Genomic DNA, 25810 nt, shown 5'->3' on the forward strand with positions numbered 1-25810 from the left:
AAGAATTGAACAGTGTGCAAAAATGATTGAAGAGAAATTTGTTAATCTGAGTCTTGATGGGTACAGCATTGTACACAATGATTCTGTAATATGTGCCTGTGTGACAACAGAAGACGAGGTTGTCCATCTTACAGAAACAACTGATACATGAGGACATGCCCTTATTGCAGAATACTTAAAAGTAGCAGTAAAAGCCATAACCAACTGAACAAAAAGTCAAGTGTGTAGCTTTGTCACAGACAATGATGCAAATGTAGCAAAGATGAGAAGAAATCTAGAAGAAGATTATGAAGGAAACCTAAAACTTTCAACATATGGGTACAGTGCTCATTTGATGCTAACTTTACGCAAAGACTTAAGTACAGTACAGAGTTACAAACACCTCGGGAATGGAGGTTGTTCATAACTCTGAACAAAATGTTATGGTTGTTCTTTCAAAAGTTTACAACTGAACACTGACTTAATACTCTTTGGAAACTTTATTATGCAGACAAAAACTGCTTTTAACTGTCTTAATTTAAATGGAACAAGCACAGAAACTGTTTCTTTACCTTGTCAATTTCTTTTAAAAAAAATCCCTTTTATTTTAGTAGTTTATGTTTAACACAATACTGTACTGTAGTTGCTTTTTTTAGTCTCTGCCTGATTGTGTACTTCTAGTTCCAAATTAGGTGTGTGGTTGACTGGTCAGTTCGTAACTCTGAGGTTCTATAGTACAGCTCTAGGGAACATGGGAAAGTAAAGGATAACAAGACTTGTGGATAGGCAGGAAGTAGTAGATGTGGTATATCTTTACTTTAGTGAGGCTTTTGATACTGTCTCACATTCCCTTCTCATAAACAAACTAGGGAAATGCAACCTAGATGGAGCTACTATAAGGTGGATGCATAACTGGTTAGAAAACTGTTCCAAGAGAGTAGCTATCCATGATTCATTATAAAGCTGGACGAGCATATCAAGTGGGGTCCCGCAGGGATCAGTTCTGGGTCTGGTTCTGTTCAATTCTTCATCAATTATTTAGATGACACAGAGAGTACACTTAGTTTATGGGGATAATATCAAGCTGGGAGGGGTTGTAAGTGCTTTGGAGAATAGGATTAAAATTGAAAATGGTCTGAACAAACTGAAGAAATTGTCTGAAGTAAATTGAATTTCATCCTATTTCATCCTATCAGGAAAAATGCAAAGTACTCCACTTAGGAACAATCAGCTGCACACATGTAAAATGGGAAATGACTGCCCAAGAACAGTAGGTTATAGTGGATCACAAGCTAAATATGAGTCAACAGTGTTACACTCTTGCAAAAAAAAAAAAAAAAAGCGCAAACATAATTCTGGAATGTATTAGCAGGAGTGTTGTAAACAAAACACAAGTAGTAATTCTTCTGTTCTACTTTGAACTGATTAGGACTCAACTGGGGTATTGTGTCCAGTTCTGGGCGCCACATTTCAGGGAAGATGTGGACAAATTGGAGGAAACCCAGAGATGAGCAACAAAAATGATTAAAGGTCTAGAAAACATGACCTATGAAGGAATTTTGAAAAAACTGGGTTTGTTTAGTCTGGAGAAGACTGAGAGGGGACATGATAATAATTTTCAAGAACATAAAAGGTTGTTCCAGGGAGGAAGGGAAAAAATTGTTCTCTTTAACCTTTAAGAATAGGACAAGAAGCAATGGGCTTAAAGTGCAGAAAGGGTGGTTTAGATTGGACATTTGGAAAAACTTCCTAACAGTCAGGGTAGTTAAGCACTGGAATAAATTGCCTAGGGAGGTTTTGGAATCTCCATCATTGGAGATTTTTAAGAGCAGGTTAGAGAAACACTTGTCAGGGGTGGTCTAGATAATACTTAGTCCCACCATAAGTGCAGGGAACTGGACTAGAAGACCTCTTGAAGTCCCTTCCAGACCTATGATTCTATGCATAAAGGAAAATGTTGCTAAAATTGCAAAATACTCCCACAACAACCATTTTGCTTCAGCTTCACTGAAGAGAACAGGAGGATCCAAACTAATTCTCCCTCAAGATGTGCAATGGAATTCAGTGGCTGATTGTTTTGAGCTAAAAGAAAAGGAGTACTTGTGGCACCTTAGAGACTAACAAATTTATTAGAGCATAAGCTTTCGTGAGCTACAGCTCACTTCATCGGATGCATTTGGTGGAAAAAAGCTGGTGGAATTTGGTGGAAAGCTTATGCTCTAATAAATTTGTTAGTCTCTAAGGTGCCACAAGTACTCCTTTTCTTTTTGCGAATACAGACTAACACGGCTGCTACTCTGAAACCTGTTTTGAGCTAGTTATTTTGAATTGGCCTATTCTGATGACAATTTGTGAAAATCATTGGACTAAAGAGAAATGTAGAAGATTTGCTGAATACACTGAAACCTATTTCCATAGCCTTAGATAAACTGAATGGCTACTGCAATGCGGATGCTGTTGAAATTTGGAAAGAACTTCAAGTTAAATTGCAGGCAGTAAAGAAGTGTATGGATCAAGCACTTATTCCACTTCAATTTCTTTCTCAATATTCTCAACTCAAAGTACCACAGTAGATGTCTAACTGCTGAAGAAGTGCCATGACATGGGCATCTAATCACCACTCATCAACCATGCCAACCATAATAAATTTCAGGGCTGGAGGTGAACCGTTCAAGCAGTACGTGTTTGCTGTTGATGTTTTAAAGAAAGTCAAACCACTGAACTGGCGGAAGTCACTAGCTAAGCACCTGGAACCAGAGTTTGTTGAAGTGCTAAACCAGCTTTTGAAAGCAGTAGCCTCTTATGCAGGCACAGAAAGAATATCTTCTTCATGTGGACCAATTCACTCGAAGTTGAGAAACCAACTGGGAGTTGAAAAAGCAAGAAAACTTGTCTCTCTCTTTTCCAGTCTATGAACAACAATGAGGAGGGAGGGGATAAAACTGCTAGTTTTAAAAGTTTGAAGGACAACCTAAGAAACTTAGGAGATGGTTGTCTCATTTTCAAGAGACTTATGCAAGTAGGAACTTACACTGCAGTCACTTTCACTTAGACATATTTGAAAATTCTCCCAGGCTGACCTGAAATCAGTTTAATTCACCGACTAGAGTTAATAACTCTGTTTAATAAGTCACCTAGTTATAAATGTGAAACATATTTTGATAAGAACAAGTTTATGTATCCAAAACATTTCACATTGTTTTGTTCAATATAAAATTTATATGCTGTTTTGTATGTTTATTTAAATCCCAGTTACCATACTAATGCAGCTTGACACAAATCATGAGTTAATTACATAGTAAATAAGCAATATATCATTCACCATTTTTCTAACATATTAAAAATGTACAATGAATAAAACTGAAAATATTAAGCTACATAATTTACATAATATATTTACATTTATATTTAATTTACATAATAAATGTATATAGTTATAATGTACCTTTCTAGGTAGCAAAACGACGTACCAAATCTAGTGTAAAGGTTCTGTTTAGTTGTAAATCAACATGTTTTAATAAAAAAGAAAAGGAGTACTTGTGGCACCTTAGAGACTAACAAATTTATTTGAGCATAAGCTTTCGTGAGCTACAGCTCACTTCATCGGATGCATCTGATGAAGTGAGCTGTAGCTCACGAAAGTTTATGTTCAAATAAATTTGTTAGTCTCTAAGATGCCACAAGTACCACTTTTCTTTTTTGCGAATACAGATTAACACGGCTGCTACTCTGAAACATGTTTTAATAGTTATATCAACCATTTTTTAAGAAAATAACTGGAAGTACAAATGGAAAAGTTGATTAGAATTGATTATTTAAATGTAGGCTTTCCACTTCCTGATTTAAATCATTATTTAAATTGCTGATTTAAATCAATCCACCCTGTTGTGTGTCAACTCTTAGGTCTATTGGCCTGGTCTCTACCATTTTGACTTGCAATTTACATATGAAAACTACATACAGGATTCTATCATCAATATTCTCATCAGAAATATATCCTCTCCAAGTATTCCATCCAATCTCAGCAAGAAAAGGGATTGCAAGTTACTCGGAGTAGAAAGCAGACCTGGTTATATTGTATCACTCACCTCCCGCAGAGATAATTACTCTAACATGCCAGCCTCCTTAATTGGAAAGAAACCCTGTTTATAACCCACAAATTATTCATGGAGACTAATCATCCACCAAGAGGCATATTCTTCCTTTGTGCTTTGTTGGCCTCTGTAAACTCTAAAAGCGTCCTGGTCTGGGTTACAACCAGCTTGCAGGCTGACAGATGCTTCCTCACTGTGACAGCAGCATCTCTTTGGCCCACCTACAAGTGACCACGGACTACAACTGAAGAATTTCCACAACGGACTAACAACAACAATGTACAAGACACAGCACATTGTACAGGTGATGGACCCTGACCTTAAACCTGCATGATGAAGCTAACATCCTTTGACAGTTGCTCTTTCAAATAATCCTAACAGCAACCACAGACAGAAGAGAACATAAGAATGGCCATATTGGATTAGACCAATCGTCCATCCAGCCCAATATCCTGTCTTCCATTAGTGGCTGGGAAAGATGCTTCAGAAGGAATGAACAGAACGAGGTGATTATCTAGTGATCCATCCTGTGTCATCCAGTCCCAGCTTCTGGCAGACAGAGGTTTGGGGACACCCAGAGCATGGGGTTGCATCCTTGACCATCTTAGCTCATAGCCATTGTTGGCTTAATTAACTTATCTAATTCTTTTTTGAAACCGGTTACACCTTTGGCCTTCACAACATCCCGTCAATGAGTTCCACAGGTTGACCATGCATCGCGTGAAGAAATACTTCCTTAGGTTTGTTTTAAAACTGCTGCCTATTCATTTCATTGGGTGACCCCTGGCTCTTGTGTTATGTGAAGGGGTAAACAACACATCCTTATTCACTTCCTCCACATCAGTCATGATTTTATAGACCTCTGTCATATTTTTCCTACTCCTGTTGACCCCATCATCTCTTTCCAGCCTGAAACACTCCCAGTCTTTTGAGATCTCTTTTTACAGGGAAACTGTTCCACTCCCCTAATTATTTTTGTTGTCCTTCTCTGTACTTTTTCCAATTCTAAGATATCTTCTTTGAGATGGGGTGACGAGAACGGCACGCAGTATTGAAGGTGTAGGTGTATCATGGATTTATATAGAGTCATTATCATATTCACTGTCTTATCTGTAGCTTTTCCTAATGGTTTCTAACATTCTGTTCGGGAGGGTGTTTTACTACCGCTGAACACTGAATGGATGTTTTCAAGGAATATCCACAGCTTACTTAGAACCCCTTATTGTTTATGTATAGTTGGGATTATGTTTTCCAATATGCCTTACTTTGCATTTATCAACATTGAATTTCATCTGCAACTTCATAGCCCAATCACCCAGTTTTGTGACAACCCTTTGTAACTCTTCGCAGTCAGCTTTGAACTTATCTATTTTGAGCAATTTTGTATCATCTGCAAATTTTGCCATCTCATTGTTTACCCCTTTTTCCAGATCATTTATGAATATGTTGAACAGCAGTGGTCCCAGTACAGATCCGTGGGGACCATTTATTCCTGCCCTTTGTTTCCTGTCTTTTAACCATTTATAGATCCAAGAGAGAACCTTCCCTCCTACCTCATGACTGCTTACTTTGCTCCAAAGCCTTTGGTGAAGGATCTTGTGAAAGGCTTTATGAAAGTCCAAATACACTTTATCAACTGGATCACCCCTGTTGTCCTCCTCAAAAAAACTCTAATACATCGGTGAGGCATGATTTCCCTTTACAAAAGCTGTGCTGACTCTTCTTCAACCTATTCTGTTCATCTGTGTGTCTAATTATTCTGTTCTTTAGTATATTTTTTGCCCGATATCGAAGTGAGGCTTACTGGCCTGTAACTGCCAAGATCGCCTCTGGAACCCTTTTAAAAACAGTTGATGTAACATTAGCTATCCTCCAGTCATCTGGTACAGAGACTGATTTAAGGGATAGGTTACATACCACAATTAAGAAAAGGAGGACTTGTGGCACCTTAGAGACTAACAAATTTATTTGAGCATAAGCTTTCATGAGCTATAGCTCACTTCATCGAATGCATTCGGCGGAAAATACAGTGGGGAGATTTATATACAAATCCAGAGAACATGAAACAATGGGTTTTATCATACACTGTAAGGAGAGTGATCACTTAAGATGAGTTATTACCAGCAGGAAGGAGAGGGGGAAGGAGGAAAACCTTTTGTAGTGATAATCAAGGTAGGCCATTTCCAGCAGTTAACAAGAACGTCTGAGGAACAGTGGGGGGTGGGATGGGGGGAGAAATAACATAGGGAAATAGTTTTAATTTATGTAATGACTCATCCACTCCCAGTCTCCCCACTGTATTTTCCACCGAATTCATCCGATGCAGTGAGCTGTAGCTCACGAAAGCTTATGCTCAAATAAATTTGTTAGTCTCTAAGGTGCCACAAGTACTCCTTTTCTTTTTTGCGAATATAGACTAACACGGCTGCTACTCTGAAACCTGTTATACCACAATTAGTACTTCTGCAATTTCAAATGAGAGTTTCTTCAGAACTCCTGGGTGAATACTATCAGATCCTGATGACTTCTTATTGTTTAGTTTATCAATTTGTTCCCAAACCTCCTCTATTAGACACCTCAAGGTGTGACAGTTCCTCAGATCTGTCACCTAAAAAGAATGGTTCCTGTCCTCTCCAAGCAGAAAATGGTACACAGGGAACAACCAAGGAAATACATCTGAGTGAAGATATTAACTGCACTGAGCGGGAGAGGGAGAAAAAGAAAAAAAGTTTCAAGTCCTTGTGTCCATTTCAGACAATGAAGTCAGACCTCTGCAATTCAAGAACAGGTTTGTTCTCCTGCTACCCTCAGTACACTGTAAGAAACGTTACAATTTTGCTACATTATGATTAGTTTCTGAATTCAGAAGATGAACTTTGTTACACATTTATCTTAAATGACCGTCAGCACTTAGTGTTTCTATTTAGTCCAGTCCAAAAGCATACACTTTAATTAAGTTCACAGTTTGATTTAAAGCATGCCAATTACATTTGTGAGCAAGATGCCTTTCTCAGCCTGCTCTATTAAATCCACACATACCTACGAGTCCAAACTCACCCCCATGTTGGGGTTTGGCTTTATTAAGTAAGAAATCAACAATACGATAAAGTTCATGTCAAACTTTCTCCCTAGGATTTCTCCCTCGGGACTGCTCAGTCCACACCCTGTATTTTCTCAGACAGGCACTCCTATCTCCCTTATAAGTAGGAGGGTTTATAAGATACTTGCACCAGTGATTTAGCAAAATCCATGTAACCCTCTTCCCAGCCAGATCAATGCCTGCTAACAGGGCGGAGTATTTGGGGAAATCTCTGGCAGTACAATACAACTGTGTATATTACATGGCAGAATTATCTTTCATAAGTCACAGGTTATAACCAGAGTTCAGGAAATAGTGTGGTTTTCAGAATCATCTCATATAGATGAAACCAAAAATCTTTTGTGCCCTCCCATAAAAGGTTTATGAAAAACAAATCCTTACTCATCATTGTACCTAGGACTGCCACACTAGTTTGATAGAGCATTGCAGATAAATATCCAGTAATTTTAAGTCCAGACCTAAGTTTGATTTTTCAGTATCTGCTACGGTTTTGAAAAGGCACAGTTAACAACCCACTCACTCCTGATTGTAAATATGGCTACCTATTCTAAATATTACAGTGGTCCTTTTATTCACTACCCAAACTCCATGTAAGCAGCTACAAATTTCTGTCACACTGCCTGCACTAAGCATTTCAAATTTTGCCCTGGAGAGATCCTATCTTTCAGAGTGAGATATTTAGTCATAACTGAGAAATAAGCCAGCTCTGGTTTTAATATGAACAAAGGCCACCAAGTGGGTGAATGATGAAATTTGCTTGCTATTTTTGCAATGCAGCCTTCTGCATGCTAGGGAGAACCCTGAAACAACCTATTCTTCTCAGGACTTCAGATTGAGCCTGAGCCAGGATTTCCAGAAGTAAGATCTAGGTATTCCTAAAGAAGTGCAGTCTCCTACATAGAAATGACACAAGTAAACACCTTAGCACCTGCTGCTTATTCTTCTGCAGGATAATCCACCATATATATTACTCCTAGGGGAATTCTGTGCCACTGCACATATGCAGAACTCATGTCCCTTGCAGATTTTTTTCTCCGCAGAATAGAGTTTGCTGGAGAGGCGCTGCAGTCACACATTTTGCCCACCAGGGGCTGCTGTGGCACCAGAAGAGAGGACAGCCAGCCAGCAGAGAGGGAGGGGGAAGAGGCTGCATTCCTCACAGCAGGGTCAGGTGAGGAGGTATAGGACAGACAGGGCACACAGGGCTGCTGGGAGGTCACAAACTAGGATTCAGAAGGGCTAGTGGGGAGGACAGACTGGGGCATGAGCTTGGAAGCTAGTGGGGTGACAGCATTGAGCCAGGGACTGAATGGGCAGGGTGCTGCAGGGCCACTCGGGGACCGGGTGTAGGAAGGTCCAGGGCCACCTGGGGTGCAAGGACATACAGGGATAGGGGGCAGATGTGCCTAACTGAATGGGAGGGGCTAGGGGTCAGCCAGGACATGCATGGGGGAGGCTCCCCAACAATCTCCCTCTCCAACAAAACCCTGTTCTATACTTCTCCCACCTACACCCAACAACCCTCCAGGTTCATTCCCAGGCTCCTTCCCTCTCTCTCAGTTCCTCTGTTACCCCTTTTCCCTCAAGCCTTTGCACTGCTTCTGTGGGGTGCAGGAAATACATTTCTGTATTGTAGTTTAAATTAATTACTCAAAATTCTGTATTAATATGCCTAGTAAGGAGTCTATTTGTCAAAAAAACATTTCCTGAAACTCTTTTTTTGTTGGTTTGTATTGTTACAGACATACTTACTGACAGGTACTTTGAAATAAATTACCAAAACAACTGAAACTGACATGATCATATTGTGTTATTTTGAGAAATAAAATATGCAGAATTTTAAAATATAGTGTGCAGAATTTTATTTTATTTTTTTAGCAGAATTCCCTCAGGATTAATATACTTGTAACACATCTTTTACTAGGAAGTGCAGTTAATTTGATACAGAACCTCCACTGGCTCTGGTAAAGGAAAAGTGAAGTTTGTTGCTGAAATTGAAAGTCAGCCAAGAATCGCTAAGTGACAAAAACAAAAGATGTTCTTCTGAATGGATGCGGTGTTCTGTAAACTCTGCAGTGGTGCAATCATGATTTTCAGCAGCAAGAAGAAAGAAGCACATCTAAAAAAATCCCCAGATCTCAACTCAACTCCTCAAAATGTTCATTCCAAATGGATTAAGTATATACTAGCTCCTCACTAGTTTTCAGCAGTGATCAGGGGACTGAAACAAATGCCTGAATTTTGCAACTTAGTAAGTGACGAATAAATACAAGGAGGAGACTGCATCATAAAACTTAGTTGTCTTATTTTAACAACTGCAGGTTAGCTAGTTGGTTATGACAACATAGGGAACTCTGTTCCAAAGGACAAACTAAAGAGACTGACCAAAAGTCTGCTTCTTAAAAGTACTAGTTTTCCAGTACAGGAGGAACTCAATGTACCCAGTGCAGGATAGCTTCTGGCCAGCCTTCACATGAAGCCACAACGCTGGAAAACACCACAAGCAGCATCATTATTATTTTCTCTTCAGTACACTAACACATAGTCATTTACTGAGATGAGGGTCTCATTGTGCTACACACTGTATATACACATAGTAAGAGAGAGTCCCTTTCCTGAAGAGCTTACAAGTCTAAATAGGTAGGGTGGGACAGAGGCACTAAGAGGAAAAGTGACTTGCCCAAGGTCACCCAGCAGGTCAGTGGGAGAGCTGGGAACAGAATCCAGGGCTTCTGACTCCCAGTTCAGTGAACCATCTACTAGGCTACACTGGTCTCCCAAATCTCATACAGCTTGCACCCCACATAAGGGATAGGCAGAACTGCTGTCTTTGAGCTAAGGGACACACCGGATCTGGTCCCTCTCTACTTCCCAGGGGACATACAGCATCATAAAGGAAGTGGGGAAAAGGCAGAACTATTGGTTCCACCCATTCCAGTACCAACCTACAGGCTGCATTGCATAAGGAGGTTTAGTAGCAGCCAATACATATGCTGTATATGGAGAAGTTCAGGAAACATCCAGTGCCTCCCTGAGTCACTGTGAATCAGCACTGCCCACAATGCAAAGCCATGCCTAAATAGCTCCAGCTAGCCTTACATTTGGGGATACCATGAGCTACTCTTTTAAGTCAGGTGGTTGTCTAATAAGCGCGGCCTCCTGAACAGAGGTAACTGCATTTCAGAATGTACCACTGCATATCTGTAACCCCCTTAGCTGAGTAGCAAGCAGAGACTGCTATTTGGGGGCAGATTGGTGACGCTCTATTGCACTATTAGGATCCATCTCTAGGTTGGTGTTGCTCTTGTCCATTCCCTCTGAGCCGTACATTCCCTCTGAGCCGTACATTTCCCATCTGAAACAATAAGATCACTTTAACCTCTGTTCTGCATAATTCTGGAATTAAATTTTTATTAATATTTTTAGCACTTTCCACCTCCAAAAGCTTCACAGACAAAGCATTTAAAAGTAGCAGGCTGTACACAGGCTCCCTCCTGAGCAGAAAGGATCAGTATCTCACTGCCCTTATTATTTTAATTTTAACGCCTCATAAGAGGTTTCACAACAGAAATCATTATAAACTAGTGATGAAAATATCCTGCCTCCCATAGAGCGGAGGGGACCTAAGGGTTCAATTATATGACAAGAGAAAACAATCAAGAGATACCCTGGATCCAGTCTCGCTTTTTAAAGTGTGTTGCCTTTGTTATTCTTATCTAATTGTAATGGCTTAGGTAACCAGCCATAATTGTAAGCCAGATGTGACTGGGGCACGTGTTCTGTGAAATGTGTTTGATGTCAGCATCTCTGAGAGCCTGCGGAGCAGATCGGTTAACACTTCCTTACTGTTCTGCTTTTATCAATACCATCTAATGGACCAGATCTATTCCCAAATGGGAAGCAGGACTGGGCCCATTATAAACACTAATAAGATTCACTATATTTTAGATTATAATCTAGAGGATTTTTTTAAAATTCAAATATTGACAGAGGTTTTCTTTATTCTGCATAATTAATAAAATTATAATTTGGAAAAGATGGCTTTGTGATTAAAGCCCAGGGTTGGGGGTCAAGTTTTTCTTCCTGATGCAGCCATGGACTGCCTATGTGATTTTCTGAGGGTCACACAATCTGCATCTCAACTCCCTCCTCCTTCCTCCCAAAATCTGGGGTGGGGGATCCTTCCTCTCTTCCCTAGGGAGAAGAGTTATTCGTTAATGTTCATATAGTACTTTGAGATCCTTCACTGGAAGTGTTTATAATAAAGACAATATCCTCTACAGAATTCTGAGTCTATACATGAGAATCACTGTCATATCAAAGGTAACAGTAGCCTGACCATGAACATATTGAGAAGCCCACTGCAGATATGGCCTATAACAGAGCTAGTTATGGCCCAGATTGCCACTAGTCTGTATGCAGAGATTAGGCACAACATTTCCTTATTCCCCTGGCATACCTCACACAAGGAAAGATAATCCCAGTCCCCCATGCTTAGTGGAGTGCAGAGTGCACTCCCTCCATGTATCCTTGGGGGAGCACATTGTTCCCAAGGGAGCAGAGAGGAGGTAAGGCCAATTCCCTCTCAGGATCCACCCTTCCAACAAGAGCCTGTGTACAAAGTACCCAACCTAGCTCTGTGGATGAATTATTGTAAAGAGAGGTGTGTGCCAGTGTTCTTATTTACACTGCCATCAACAGCATTCAAATCAAAGTTATACACTACTGGCAATGCAATTTTACAAAATAGCTGCATTACAGGAGAGCGCACCCTTAGCCTGCAGAACAAGGCAAGCAAACACATGCGTAAAGGGGCAAAACTTGTAGGAAATTTTGAAACTCTTAGCCCTTAGGGTTTAGAAAAGAATTTAGTTAATTACATTGAAAGAGAGAGAAAAAAGAGAGAGACAGACACACACACACACACACACACACACAATCTCTTGAACTTTGCACACCAGAAGAGCTTGTCCATTTTTTATTTTACATCAATTTTTTTTTCAAGTAGAACATGCCTAATGTAGTTCTGATCTCTTACCATTTGAATCCTTAAAGCAAAATTTAATATTCAAACTGTTGAGTAAGACTCAAGTAGCTTAAAGGAAGAGCACGTCTGCTTGTTAAACCTACTGAAAATCTCCTGTTCAAACATATTAAACAACACCATGATAAAACACTGAAAACAGTCAACCATTGGAGACAGCTGTACATTTACAACTAGAGATGTAAATGTTCCCTTCTGGCATGCAACCTCAGTAAACTGAGGTCAAATCCTGATTGTTTTAGTCAAGTACACACTCTCAGTAAAGTCAATGACCAGTCCACTCAGATCAGAAAGGTGAGTATCATTTGGACATCATTAATAGCAGTAGCGTTTTTCATACAATACACAATTAGTCTGTTGAACTCATTGCCACAGAGTATATCACTGACACAAAAGACATACAAGATTCAAAATAAGATTAGACATTTATGTGGATAGAAAAATATTGACTTATAATATTATATAAACAAGAATTTGGGAAGGCCTCTAAATCCTCCTGCTTCAGGGCATACGCTAACATCTAGCTATTGGGGGTTAGAAGGAAATTTCCTAAGGGACAGGTTGCCCTTTAACTACCTAACTGCAAAGATTTTTGCACCTTCCACTGAAATAGATGATGCTGGCCAAGTTCAGAGATGGGATACTGGACCAGATGGACCTCTGTCTTATCCAATTTGGTAGTTCCTATGTATTACAGCAGTGTCCCAAACCTCCAGTCCAGAGTAGGGCCCCAGTGTGCTAGGCGCTGTACCAATACATAGAGTGAGACAGTCCTGGCCCCAAAGTTCTTAATATCTAAATAAATTAGATAAAGAAAGAGCAGAAGGAAGTATTCTCTCTCTCTCCATTTTTTTTTTTAAATGGGGACCCTAAGTACAGAGATCTTAAGTGGTTTGGCCAAGATCATACAGGAAGTCTGTGCCAGGGTCAGGAACTGAGCCCAGAACTCAAGTCTCAGTCCAGTTTCCTAACTACAAGGCTATCCTTCTTCCCCACAAACTTGTCTATTAACTACTCTAGTGACCAGGCTACTAAAAGGAAGAATAAATTATTGTACATTGCTCCATAAACCTCTTCTTCCCGGCTAGAATTTATTTTCTTACCAAGATATGTTGATTGTCTCCAAACTGATACAAATCACGTTTATTAGTAGATTGTACCAGTTATCTTTTTTGGTCTCATATTCAAAAAGCAAACTGATAAACTAAAGCCTTATCTCTACACAATTTCACCAGCTATAAACACACAGCTTGGATTTGGTATCTGGATTACTACTACAATAGTAAAATGCTTGGCTTGTGATGGGGAAAGAGAAGGGTAGACAACTTTCCCTACTCGCACACAGGGAGCAGATCAGTTTTTGCTCCTTTTTGTCAAATCTCAAGGGCCCTGAGCAGAAATCCCATTGGGGCTACTGAATGTTCATTGAGGGCCCAATACTGCAAGGCAAACCAGCATAAATTGCTCATTGGCACGCACACTACTTTAAAAGAGCCTCCAGCTTATGCAAAACAAAAATAAAGCCATATGAAGTGACGACAAGGGGAACCACACACTGTTCCAATCAAGAGACTTACCAAAGGCAAGACATATATGGAACAGATAAGCATCTCTTCTGAATCAAGCAATGTAATAGGGAAACACTCTACATTTGTGTATAAGGAGGTGGAAGTGGAGGTCTGGAAGGAGACAATGAATTCATTACGTGAAACACCATGTTAAAGGTGTCAGGGATTCCCAGAACAAAGTCCTAGGTTCACACCCCTCATGTCCAAAATTAAAATAAGGGACTTAACTAAAATACACAAGAGCTAGCAGCTGTTTTATTAACCCTGCTGTGCCCAGTTTGTGCAGATGATACAGGTCTGGGAACAGCTAATTCCCAATGAGAACTGAGGGTTAAACTGTATTCTCACCATGGTGAACCACAGGCAGACACTACGATTTAAGAAGGTTTTTGGGGAGAGGAGGTGGTGTTTGGAGAAGTAAACAGTAGTACTGAAGAGAGATGGAAAAAATGATCTTGACAGGCAAACTAAACAGCTTGTGCCCAGGTGTGAAATGTGAACAGGAGTAGATCAAGGATAGTAGTGGCTGAAACATACGGACTCTTTCTCCCTCTGTCATGGGACGAAGTTGTTACTGTGAATTGCATGGACTATCTAACCTCCACCTCTCTGCTCATCAGAGGCCCTAGAACATGAGACTCCAATGCCTTGCACCTTGTGTGGTTGTTTCCCCTGCAAAGTGTGCATAAAACACTATCATAGTCACACTCACTTTGCAGAGATTGAAACTACCACAAAGTGCAAGGCAAGGGAGAAATTGGCCCTACAGTCTCCTAATGTGTTCACGTCTGCAGAACAGAAAGTCACTGCAAAGTAAGCTCCCAATTACCAGGGAGATCCTCAGGGAGCCAACTCCCATAGGGAGTCGAGATCTCTGAACCAAGCAATAACACTCCCTCTCATCCCTCTGTTTATAGTGACCTGCTTATTGCCTGAAACTTAACTGTTTCATTAGAGTTTCCCCTTCCCTCAGTCATTTCACACATGTTCACTCGCAGAGCTAGTCTGGCAGCATTTTCCGAGGTCGTGCGAGAATCACTCGAGGCGCCAGGTCTGTTGGCAAAGCAGCCAGAAAGCTATTTATATTTAAGACAAGAACAAGGGGCGTGGTGGCCTCCATTGACTGCACGTGCAACACAGGCTTCAGAAGGGCTATCATGGACTTGCTTCAGGGATGCAAGGATTTAGACTAAAGTACAGATTGGGGCAGGCTACACAGGAAACTACTGGCCATGAGCATTGTTAGCATATACAGAGCTAGAGAAAGGGAGGGCATTCTCTGCCTCCTGACCTTGCCAGCATCCTTTAGAACACACATGCTTCCCATATTGTAAACAATTGTCACTAAAAAATGCCCTTTGTAATCGACCAGTCAAAACAATTGAGACTTTAAAGCCACTTTCCCCAAGCTTGATTTCACATTGCAGAGAAGGCAGCTACAACCATATCTGCAAGAGGATGAAGAGGGAATGCTAGCACCTCAGAGAGCCATAGCTCCATAGTTAATGCAGCAAACAGCCTTCAGTCGCCTCCTCCACATCAAACAGTGTGTGTGGGGGGGAGGGGAAGGTGAGATAAGAGGGGCTGACAGCAAGTATATAGATTTTAATGGCTTAAACATTCAATGAGACTTGGGCTTCTAACTCACTTAAGGGGTGATCCTGCTTCCACAAAATTCTGTAACAAAACCCTCACTGAATTTAATGGCACAAACTTTAGCCCTTGGGCATTCTAAAAATACCACCCTATGGCTTGAAAGAACTAACTTAAACCCTTGAAAGTAAGGTCCTGCGCACTAAGTCAGACTTAGAGGTGAAGAGTTAAGTGGCATAAGTTACTGAACAAGGATCATTTGGCAACTTGCATCTTTTTCCAGCCCTTTAGCATGTCTGTTATGGTAGGAGGTCAGACCTACCTTAACACCTTAAAACGCTCCTGCTTCAGGGCATAAACCAGCCTCTAATTAATGAGGGTTAAGACGAAACTCTTCCAGGGGCATGTTTTTCCCTAACTTCCTATCGCAGGGTTCTTGCATTTTCCTTTGAGTCAGCTGGTGCTGGCCATTGCTGGAGACAGAACATGGGACTAAACTGGTCTGACCCAATTTAGCAATACCCATGTCTGTATTTCATTTCCCTCTGCATAACTGATTTTCCTGCTACATCAATGGTGGAATCTCCATCACTGGAGATTTTTAAGAGCAGGTTAGACAAATACTTGTCAGGGATGGTCTAGATAATATTTAGTCCTGCCATGAGAGCAGGGGACTGGACTAGATGACCTCTCAAGATCCCTTCCAGTCCTATGATTCTATGATCACTCTCTCTTCTGGCTACATGTAACCTACAACACCTAATGTATCACATCTGAAATTGTCCCACTCTTCAGCTAACCCCAGTGGAGTAGAAAAGTAGTATTACTAATCCTAACCGTTCAAAAAAAAAAATGAGGCCCCCATATTCATGAAACAGTCTTTAAAATAATGAGATATTTCTAAAGTCGCATGTTTGCAGTTTTTTTTGTCTGCCTTCTGGAGACTCAGCCTTTAGGGGTCATTTTTTAAGATTTTTCTCTGCACCCACAAGAACTAGAAACTTTGTTTTTAAATAAAAGCTGTGGTTCTCAAGTAATAATATGAATCCAGAGGCCAAAACCACAAAATATCCCAACACCATTAAATCAAATCACAAGAGTTGGAAACACTGGGAATGTAATACAAGGGTTTGAGAACAGCAAGCGTTGCAGTCCTCCTTTTTCCATTTACTTTTAACACAGACTCTATTGACAAAGTTTTCTATGAAGAGCTTTCAAAAGCCTCTACACTAACATTTGGAAACACCTAAAAATCAGAGACTAGCTCAAATGGAGTTTCCTCCCTTACGCTTTTTATGAAGCACATGGCAATGTGTATTCCCATATTGTCATGTGTTACTAGTCTATGTTTGTTATCTTCCTAACGTGGGACCTGCTCCTGAAAATGGATCTATACAAGCAGATCCCTGTGTCCACAAGGAGCCACAATGGAGCTCTGGGCAGAAGTCTGCCCATATGGATCCAGCTGTAGGACTAGTGTCATGCTTTGCATAACACATGCATGTCAACTAGCATTTTATTATACTTTACTGTAATATTTTGGAACGTGTGTGTTCTGTCTGATCCTCTTAGATCTAGAACTGTGAATCCACTTCTTTCTCTCTCCTGAGGAGGAGGATCTTCCTAAATTTTCTTCATTACAGGCTCAATCCTGCACTCACTGGAGTGGACAGCAATGCTCCTACCAACATCAACTGTCTAGTTTCAAGCCCTATAACGTCCTTCCCCCAAAGTCCTGTGTCATGGTGAGTATTGCTCCAGTGAGAGGAGTGACTATGTCTCCCCGTGAAGCTCATCAACTCTAGAGGGCCAAATTCCCCCTTTCTGCTAGGCGTGAGCACACTGTTTCTGTGGGGCCTTCCAGGTTCAAAGGACCGAACACAGGACTTGCTGTATAGCAGACAGTATTACCTTGCTTGTCACCATGAAAGGTTTTCCTCCTTCCCCCCCCCCCTGCAGCTGGTGATGGCTTATCTTAAGTGATCACTCAAAGTGAGCTGTAGCTCACGAAAGCTTATGCTCCAATAAATTTGTTAGTCTCTAAGGTGCCACAAGTACTCCTTTTCTTTTTGCGAATACAGACTAACACGGCTGCTACTCTGAAACCTCTCCTTACAGTGTGTATGATAAAACCCGTTGTTTCATGTTCTCTGTGTGTGTATATCAATCTCCCCTCTGTATTTTCCACCAAATGCATCCGATGAAGTGAGCTGTAGCTCATGAAAGCTTATGCTCAAATAAATTTGTTAGTCTCTAAGGTGCCACAAGTACTCCTATTATTACCACTGTACCTCTCAGCTAGTCCAATGGATAAAGCTTAAAAAGGGACATGAGACTGGTCAGACTTAAAATTCAGGCCGTGTAAAACAAAAGCCACCAAGCTTTTACAGATCAGCCACAGAAAAGTTCCTGTTATTTCACTTTTACAGTCCAATGAAAGTGTTTTATAGATTTAAAAATTCCACAGCAACATTTGCAATCCAAACACAGTAGCATTATGACAGGGCATGAAAACAAAACTGACCAGAAACAAAAGTAAAACTGATTGGTCAGTTATTGTGGTCCAAATCAAGTGTAGTGCACAATATAAAACTACATTAAGGGTGAAAAGTTATTCAGCAATTTAAATTCACTTCAGCATGACAGAGTAAGCATACGTACTCACACTAATATCACTTACATACATACACATCAACGTGTGTATATATAAATACATATATTTTAAAAGCCTTATTTTTACCCTAGCAGTGGCCCTTTAAATACAAATAAAAGGCATCCCACCTAATCTTTTAAATCTTCTCAGCAATCCCATGGGATCATATTAATGTTGTGCAAAGGTGGTGGGATCTTTTACTTCCCAATTCCCCACCCCATGACATAACAGTGCAAGAGGTACTACAGAGACTAATTTCAGGTTTCAGAGTAGCAGCCCATCCGTGCACACAGTGTTCAAAAAAGGGTATTCATTTTACCAAGCAAAAGAGAGAACAGCAACGCTGAGGACATGCGGGTAAGTGCTGCACTTCCACGCAAAGCGTGTTTGGTTCAATCCCAGTAACATTCCTTATTGATTACCCAAGTCTGTAAACCACCTAAGAGACATCTCTGCAGACTGTTTGCTTCATGATGCAGCTTCCTTGCTCGGGGTGGGATGGGACAGACACCCACATGTAATTAGTTAAAGGATGTTTTTCCTGCTGTTGGAGGTGGAGACAAAACAAACAGGCACACTGACTTTTAGCATATAATTACTAGGCTCTTAGATCTGGGTGTCAGCTGTCATGATCTTAGGGATGATAAGCTGTCTCTAGCCTACATTTACAGAGGTCAAGAGGACATGCACTAGTTTGGCAAATGCACATGTTAGGTAAGGAACTCAAGACACAGAACTGTGCACTGAAACTAATTCATAGCTAACAATAACTACAGCTTACCATTTTAAGACACACCGGAAGGACTGACGTCTGTATATGCATTCTTTGGTGCAGTGCGGAGAAGGATGGTCTGGGGGCTACAGCACAACACAAGAAGCCAGGACATCGGGGTGATCATGGCTGCAACAGTGATTTTCTGCACAACCTTGGACAGGGGAGTGAATGGGGTCGGCAGAAACACAGGACCTCTGTGTGGATGGTCATCTCCACTGGGATCCATAAAGTTTGGAAGTGAAACCATAGCCTGTTCTAGAGGTGGCAATGGTGGCAAACTCCACCCACTGAATGATTTTCGGGGGAGGGGAAATCAAGAAAGGGGGCATCATGGAGTCTTCCACTCCTTGTCAGGAGCTTTTTTGTGAGAAGTGGCAGTCTAGGAAATAGTATTTAGAAAAGTTACGTTATAGCTCATACACTCCCTCTCTCTCCCCATCCATCTTGGCACCCAGTTGCAATCTGCAAGCTAAACTTTTACAGCCATCTCTGTGGCACTTCTCCCCAGAGTCAGCATTCAGACAGACAGCATTAAGCGGTTTATGAAAGTGAGCGGCCTAATGGTGTATGGCAATGGGGTTCTTGCCGTTTGGGACATGGCCCACAGCTTTGAGGCCTCTCCAGAGTTGCAGCTGAAAGGGGGGAGCAGGAGGAAGAAGGGAGCACATTCTGCTCAAAGGGAGCAAGTAATTCTTTCAAGGAGTGAGAAACTGAAGACAGGCTGCAGAGAAGTCAGCGATGACCTTTTGCAGATTTAACTTGATTCCAGAGTGTGGCAGAAGGTCCAAATGTGCTCTACACCAGGGTTTCTCAACCTGTGGGTTGAAACCCAAAACAGGGTCACCAGAATGAGTCCAAGGGTCACATGGTGGCTCCTCTCCCACAGGGATGGCTGGGCTCACCTCCCTGCTCCAGACACTGCAACCCTGGGGTCCCAGCACAACTTAGGTTTGGCCCGGGAATTCAGATAGCCCAAATTCGAGTGAGTGGCACTGCAACCCCATGAGCCAGGTCACAGTTCCACTCGCACAAATTTGGTCCAGTGAGGGGGGTGCAGCCAAACCTGAGCAGGGTTGCAACCCCGGAAGCTGCAATGCCCAGAGCCAAGCCCAGCCAGCCCCACAGCACAAGAACTGTGGGAGTAAGTGCCAGGCCGCACCCAACCCTCTTGTGGGGGCAGGACATGACTGAAAGCACCCCAGGGCTTCCACCTCCAGACTATTTACTGGGTTGTAACAAGCCATAAAAATTTACAAATGGGTCCTGAGCTCAAAAAGGTAGAGAACTGCTATCCTAGACAGTTCTAACGGGAAGCGAGGGCGCATGGTTTAGTGACTGGAGCATGAAATCAGGAACTCCCAAGTTCTAACCTTGCCTTTACAACTGACTCACTGTTTGGCCTTAGGAAATAATTTTAAAATGTAACTTTGCTATGAGAAGTGACTAACCATGGCCTGGGCTCCAGAGTTGTTTTTCTCACTACTTGCATATGAGATTCACTACCTACATATTTCAGAGTAGCAGCTGTGTTAGTCTGTATTCGCAAAAAGAAAAGGAGTACTTGTGGCACCTTAGAGACTAACAAATTTATTAGAGCATAAGCTTTCGTGAGCTACAGCTCACTTCATAGGATGCATTCGATGCATCCGATGAAGTGAGCTGTAGCTCACGAAAGCTTATGCTCTAATAAATTTGTTAGTCTCTAAAGTGCCACAAGTACTCCTTTTCTTTTTGCGACTACCTACATATGAGATTCAGTTTACAAGCTGTGCGCCTTTTCCTTACTGCCAGCCCTGAAACTTCACTCTGGGATCTGAGAGTCAAGCTGGATTTTTCCTGCTTGTGTAGCATCACAAACAGCCATGACACAAGATGCATGTAGGTTAGGTGTCACCAAAGTATGTGCTTCAAACTAGAATTACATGTTAACCTATTTGTCGGAACTTGCCCATCCGTAAAGTGGGAACAAGATCACGTACCTACCTCACAGCTGTGAGGATTGACTAATTAATATCTGTATAGCATTTTGAAAACGTAAAGCACTATACAGGGGTTACCATAAAATCTTTCCTGTTTCTATTTGTAAGTCACTGATCTTACCATGGTATTCTCTATACTATGTAAAGGAAATACAGCAAGTATGGTAATGTTAGGCAAAATTATAAAAATGTTGATGGTGGCCACTGTCTACGTGTTGAATAATTATAAAATGGTGCCTGCAATCAACCTCTGATTATCAATGTAAAGTGAGAACTAAATGAAAATATTGTAGGCTCTCATTTTATTATTGGATACTTCATAGAGTGCCAAATTCACACCATGCGTTTTACAGAATACATTGTCTTACTATGTCCCTACCCTAAGAGCCTGCTGCTGGATCTATGTAGGTGAGCTCCTGAACCCATGTGGAACCCCACTGAAATCAACAGGACACCAACAGAGATGCAGTGGTCTGTGCAGACAGATCTGATTGCAGAACTGAGACCTAACATTGATGTCAACATAACATGTGAGGGTGACAAACAATAGGGAGGGTAGGGAACAGTAATATGATTGTGCCACTGATCAGTTTAGAGCACGTGTACTCCTTGATGGCTCAATTTTAATTACAAAATAAATTATAAACTCACTTCTTGTGGGCATGTAGGGATCTAAATGAGAGGGTGAAGGCTTGGCAGATTGGAACAGTTGAGAGGGTGTTCCATGTGTAGGAGGAAACATGAAAAAGAGACAGATGCTTGTGGGGGAAGTGCACAAATAGAGGGCAGGTGGGGAGGGGATCATGGCCAGCAGCACTGGGGTGAGAGAAGAAAAGAGGCAAAGGGGGGGATAAGCATCTAGGGTGCAGTGATACACTTGAAGACAAAAACAAGCAATTTAATCTTATGGGGATGGAGATCATTTCTAGGGAATTCAAATAAGAAGCAATTTATATTCCTCCAAACTGGGAAAAATGAGTTCAAGTAAACATGCTTGTGTGTTTGCCTCCCTTCCAAGATTATGTAAGTTTATATACACATTAAAAGCAGCCTTTGGACACTTTCCAAGTTACCGTTATGTCCTTGGGAATTATTGCATTTGGGCACCCATATCTTTGACCATGAGTGTAAGAACTAGTCACACCTTCAGTTTCTTTAACTCATAACTTGCTGGTCGGTGATCGAATTTGCTACAACCACATCAATGACCCCAGATGTCACTGTTCCATGGTAGCATTTTTATTCCAATTTTTTTTTCAAAACCCAATGGTTTTGAAATTAAGACGTGTATGATTAAGACTACAGGGTGGAAGCTAAAAAGATTGTGCAGCTATTGATAGCACTTCAGTGAGTGCTTTTAGAATGAGATTTCACTTCTGAGGATGGAGAATACTTCTATGCCCAATTTAATATCTGATTGACAGCTTTCCAAGTCTGCCAAAAAGCTGACATTCTGCAACCTGCCATATTTAGGTTCTAAAAACATACAGGTGACAAACTGATTGGAATCTGAAGGATTTATTCTGACCTGCCAGTAGACACTGCAAGGAACATTTTATGAGGCAACTTCCCTCCCTTTTTCTGGTAGTGGAGGGGAAAAAAAACAACAACTTTTGCAACAACTGATCTAGGAATAATGCAAAGTCTGAGGCAGCCACTCTCAGCCAGAACAAGATGACAGCATGAATGGGTTTTGCTTCGGTTCAATTCCCTCTCCATTTCCCTATGATGTCTGACATTCCCTTTGAGGTCAATGGAATCTGGTCCCAAGACAAAGAAGGGGGAGTGGGCGTGTGGGAAGTCTAAGAGAAGCCTCATACTTCTTCCCCCTTTGCAGTTCTGAAACCACTCCAGTATGAGGAAGTTGTCAGAACTGCACTTGATAAGCAAAAACTTTAAAACGTAAACTCAGCTTTCTGGAAAAAATAGTGCGTAGTAAAAGTCAAACTGTTCCTTGTGGCTGCAGTACAGATAGGGTGGGAATGGGCGGGGCAGGGGTGAAAAAAAGAGGTGGTGAAAGGGTTTTCAAGGGTACCCCTAACATTGCAAACTGGGGTGCGTGGGGGAAGACTATTTGCCGCATGCTGTTATAGCATGCTATGCACAGTACTGGAAACAAATCCTTCATTACTCATCAATGCACCCTTCTCCCATTGAAAGCTCACATACTGCAACACACACAAAATTGGTTGATTAATTCATTAAACACAGGCTCGAAGACCTATAGAAACTAAAACTGTTTAAACAGATGCATCATTTAGTTTACATTATTTTGTTAAGCAACATTTTCTTTAATAAAAAAACAGCCCAGCAAGGTGTCTTGTGTGCCATTGAAATGCACAGCAGAAAGCCCATTCTACTGCAAGATTATTTTCAGCAGCACTCAGTAATTGTTAAATTGTTACTTACTTTGTGCCAAAACTATGTTCTGAGGAGCTGGCTTTAGCCAATGTTTGATTAAATGTAGTTAGGTGTCCTTACATAATAACTGCAGGATTCTTATACAGGCAAGACATATAATCAATTATATTTCTGTTGATACATCCTGAAAGATTAAAAGTTTGTGTTCTAATTAAACAGTTTATTCATGCAAAAACTAAAATTACAGTGGATAATTATGCAACAAATTGCACACTTTACTCTATCATCAATATCTCTAAATGCTGGATAACTAATGATCATATGACATGACAGGGTAAATATCTAGTACCCTATCAACCAGTAAGGGAATTAAAAATAATCAAGTTGCTTTTAAATTTTTAAAAAGCCTTTCAACTATGAGAACCAGTGATATTAGACAATATTCTGCAGAGACTGCAGTTTCATGTCCCCATTTACTTATTGGTGAGAATGAGAGTCATCTTGTAAGGATAAAAATGTTCCTGTGAAAACATGTGCCACTCACAGCTTAGGTTAAAAGCTTTCAATGAGGTTAACAGGCTGTCTTCCTCAGCCATGCTAAATCCAAATCCAAAGAAAGAAGAGCAAGCAGCAGCTGAGATGTGAAGTCCAAAAGGTGCAAGAAAAAAAGCAAAGGCACATTATAGTTTTCAATTATGTGGAGCACTCCTCCAAGAACAGCTTTTACCTCCTTCAGTTGAGTACAGGTTGCAGACACAGCGTAAAAGGATCTGTGGACCATAGAGAGACAGATGGACAGACACTGCTCTCCAATAGATTAACATCTTCTATAAAAATCAGTGCACTGGTGGTGCACTGGTCTAAGCTTCCTGTTGTTGTTCCTGACAACAGGGCATCAATATTCAAGAGTAAACATGACTTGCAAGCAAGTGGATGTTTAGAGAGTTGCTCTTTTCTGTCAGAGAAGGTGTGAGCTGGGCCATGCTATTCTTGTCACTTCCTGAAGTTCAATCAGTGGATTTAACTAGAGAGAAGAGGGAGATGGAAGAAAGGGAATCCAAATCCTTTATATAAAGCTATGTATGATAGAAACGGAGGGCTGGAAGGGACCTCAGGAGGTCATCACACTGAAGCACCACACTGAAGCAGGACCACACAGAGCATGTTAAAAAATTACTTGACCACAGAGGTCTTCTGCAGTCACCAGGCTCATTTCTGAATGAGGAGAAGGAGCCGAACATAATGCCATTTTGCCAACAGTGACTACTGAGCCGGGACAGGAAAAGACTGCTAATTAGCATGAGGACAGGGAGAACCCAAAGTGCAGCCCAGAGTGCTTTAATGTGTCCTGCTGCCATCTTCATTTTTCATATGAAGGTACAATCTGGAGAAACTACATGTACCAATGTTCTGTCTTAATCTGCTGAAGCACTCCCAATAACTAGGAGACAGGACATACATATTTCCACTGGTTAGTCTGATGGTTGAGTCATTCAGCAGCATTGCATGCTGGGCATCAAAGACAACCCAGTGGAGATACAGGCATCTTTTCCTCCTACTTATTGGGACTGCAACAGCAGCCCAAGAAGGAGCATTGCTTGGACTCTAGCAGCTGATTCTTTGTTTGAAAGATGAGGGCAGGTATTTTTTTTTCTCCAGTACTGTTCTGTTTTAATCTCTCTCTCTCTCTTTGTATATTTGTGAATGGCCAGTAAAATGGATACTTAGAGAAATACAAGGTTACTTCATGTCGTGTTCACAGGTGGACACCACAGTATATTCATGTACATGCTAAAGATTACTTTGTCTTCTAACTGGGTTCCTCTCAACTTTTGTCACCTTTGCATGAAATAAAAGATACAAGAAGGATAAGAATGCAATTTTAATTTAGCTAATTTTAAACTCTTTAGAAACAGTATATATCAATTTCAGGCTACAGTCTAATCTGCACAGGTGACCCATTATTCATCAGCTCCACTGGGGCCTCCATTGCATTAGCAAGACTTCCATTCCCCTCTTACTCAACCAAATTTTTAAAGCTCCTATTTTTAGTTTTTCCCCTTATTGTGTCACTGTTTCTTCTATTTCCCTACTGTCCTCACTTTTCTTTTATGACTCTTGTTTTCCATAACCTACACTCTGAACAGCGTCGACAATTTTTGTTTGTTTAAATGCATTTCCTTTATTTTACTTTTGATTTTATATTTGCTCTCCTCTTGCTACTTGCCTTTTCCACTGCAACTTTTGTTACCTTTGTTTAAAGCCTTTGGATATTAAATTATTTTATTTTGGGGACAGTAAAGGAGGTTTAGCTCCATATTATTATGGTTTGTCTTGCTTTGATTTAATCTAATCTCATATGTTTAACATATTTCTCATAAAGCAAGTGTTGCTACACTTTTTTTTGGAATTCTTCACAATCTGCAATCTTGACTCATGTATTTTCTTTATGCACTTTAATCCTCTCTCCTCTTATCTAGGAACATTTGTATGGCTGCATGCACCTTCCTTGAATCTAATTAAGCAAAAAGACACTGTTTGCTTCCTAGCCAAGTGTTGTAAGAATTACACCATCTGATCTCTAGAGGATTTCCCCAGATCAAACCCCCTCTGATTAATTTAACCCAAGCAATACTTCAAGCCATATCAAAATTCTGTACTTAC

At 40.9% G+C, this 25810-nt stretch overlaps 1 protein-coding gene across 16 annotated transcripts in view; it reads right to left on the reverse strand.

The window, feature by feature from the left end:
• NCOA1 (nuclear receptor coactivator 1) overlaps positions 1-25810 on the reverse strand; it is a 360042-nt gene that overhangs the window by 195079 nt on the left and 139153 nt on the right. The window contains exons 1-2 of one of the 16 annotated variants that reach the window (XM_043510049.1): positions 23874-24017; positions 18813-18889 (exon numbers count right to left, since the gene is read on the reverse strand). The exons of 12 other annotated variants lie outside the window; for them this stretch is intronic. The gene's annotated coding sequence lies outside the window, so the exon portion shown is untranslated. Of the gene's footprint in view, positions 1-18812; positions 18890-23194; positions 23219-23873; positions 24018-24890; positions 24986-25810 lie in introns of those variants that run through there. 3 more of the 16 variants (XM_043510046.1, XM_043510050.1, XM_043510047.1) reach the window with 3 other exon arrangements.

The sequence above is a fragment of the Dermochelys coriacea genome, chromosome 3 (genome assembly GCF_009764565.3).
Source record: "Dermochelys coriacea isolate rDerCor1 chromosome 3, rDerCor1.pri.v4, whole genome shotgun sequence".
Classification (NCBI taxonomy): Eukaryota; Metazoa; Chordata; order Testudines; family Dermochelyidae; genus Dermochelys; species Dermochelys coriacea.